This window comes from Cyprinus carpio, unplaced genomic scaffold (assembly GCF_018340385.1).
Source record: "Cyprinus carpio isolate SPL01 unplaced genomic scaffold, ASM1834038v1 S000000168, whole genome shotgun sequence".
Taxonomy (NCBI): domain Eukaryota; kingdom Metazoa; phylum Chordata; class Actinopteri; order Cypriniformes; family Cyprinidae; genus Cyprinus; species Cyprinus carpio.
In genome coordinates, this window is record NW_024872919.1 from 431,836 (window position 1) to 433,899 (window position 2,064).

The following is a 2,064-nucleotide window of genomic DNA, read 5'->3' on the forward strand; positions in this document are numbered from 1 at the left end:
CAGATATATATCAAGACTATTTTTCATTCACATAATAAGAAAGCGATTAAGACTGTTTCTGTATGGGCTTGTTATATTAGCCTGTGTGGTTTTTTTTTTTTGTTTTTTTTTCTGTACATGTATTTTTCACATCGCTGATTATGTTATGTTTTTGAAATGTAATATATATAATTTATATAAATAAAGTGAAAGATGCCCAAAACGAGATCGGTGACGGAGGCGAGGCGCGCCATGACGTCATGCGGCGTGCTGACGCGAGCGGCGCTTCCCAGCATGCAGTGCACGAGTGAAGATGGCGGAAGGCGGCGCGGCGGATGTGGAGACGCAGAGAGGAGAGATCGCGACGCTCCTGAAGACGCCGCTGCGCAGAGCGGACACCCTGGTGAGACGCGCTGGAAACACTGAGGGGCTCTTCAGAGTCTCACAGTCAGACAGAGCCGCGTGACGTGGGGTCAGAAACTCGCACTCGCATCATCATCATCATCATCATCATCATTATTATTACAGAGCACGCACACACACACACACACACACACACACACACACACCGGTGAGAGCGTCGCTCCCGTCGCCGCAGTGTCACAGTACAAGCGCGCTCGTGTTCAGATCAATGACAGCTGACGCTTATCCGCGTGAGTGTCGTGTTCTCGGTCAGGGGTGAGTGACGTCACTTCCGGTCTCCCGCAGGTACCTGGTGGACAGTCGCTGGTTCAAGCAATGGAAGAAGTACGTGGGCTTCGACAGCTGGGACAAATACCAGATGGGCGAGCAGCACGTGTACCCCGGACCCGTGGACAACTCGGGCCTGCTCACAGGTTGTGTGTGTGTGTGTGTGTGTGTGTGTGAGAGACACCTGGAGAGAGAGAGAGAGACGACCTGTGTGTGTGTGTGTGTGTGTGTGTGAGACACCTGTGTGTGTACAACCTGTGTGTGTGTGTGTGTGAGAGAGACACCCGTGTGTGTGTGTGTGTGTGTGTGTGTGAGAGAGACACCTGTGTGTGTGTGTGTGTGTGTGTGTGTGTGTGAGACACCTGTGTGTGTGTGCTGTGTGTGTGTGAGAGAGACACCTGTGTGTGTGTGTGTGTGTGTGTGTGTCAGGGCTCCAGACTAACTTTTTTCCACTAGGAGCACAGTGAGCACCCAACTGTGTGTGTTTGTGGGGCGCACACCGTGAAATCAACATGCTAACCAAATCTACTGTTCCACTGTATTACTAATAGATACTTTAATAATGTGTGATGCAGAAATTTACAATGTGCTGTTTCAAATTCAGTGTCACATTGTTATTCTGCACTTTTGAAGATGCAACAACAAGGTAAACTGACAGCCATTCGCTGGTGACAGTACTTGAGTGTGTACCATGTGTGAATAAAAAAAGTGTGTTGTAACCAAAGTGCTTAGTAACCTTTCGGTGTTTCATAGTTACAAACAATACTTAATGTATGTTCAACATTAGGGACACCTGTGCCCATAACATTCCAGAGAGAACATGTAGGCCTAAACCACTTGAGCCTTTACTCACTGTGTGTGAGAGAGAGACCTCCTGTGTTCCACTAGGGGTGGCTAAGAAGAGAGACACCCCGTGCGTGTGTGCTGTATCGTTGTGGAGAGAGTTTTCGTTAAGTTTTAGAGCCATTCTTCCTTTGAAGGTTGTGAGCTGGTGTTTGTATGTGTGTGTGAGAGAGAGTTCCTCGTGTGTGCGTGTGTGTAGGCCGTGTGTGAGAGATTTCAACATCATCTCTGCCTCATCTGCGCTCTGATTTACAGTCATTGTGTTTTTCTAAAAGTAATCGGACACCTGTGGGTGTGGCGTCGCTTTTGATGTATGTGTTGTGTGTCACGGAAGACACCGATGCTTTGTGTGTGTGTTTTGTTGTGTGTGTGTGTGTGTGGTGTGTGTTAAAGAGCTTACTGTCATTGTGTATGTGAGCAGACACTGTGGTGTGTGTTTTTGTGAAGTTCTGGAGAGTAGCTGCTGTGTGTGTTGAGAGGGAGACTGTGTGTATAGTGTGTGTGTGTCTGCGTATGTGCACCTCAGACAGACACCTGAATTCTTGTCAGTGT

At 48.0% G+C, this 2,064-nt stretch overlaps 1 pseudogene; it reads left to right on the forward strand.

The window, feature by feature from the left end:
• The first annotated feature begins 202 nt into the window (after positions 1 to 202).
• LOC122142794 overlaps positions 203 to 2,064 on the forward strand; it is a 9,478-nt pseudogene continuing 7,616 nt past the window's right edge.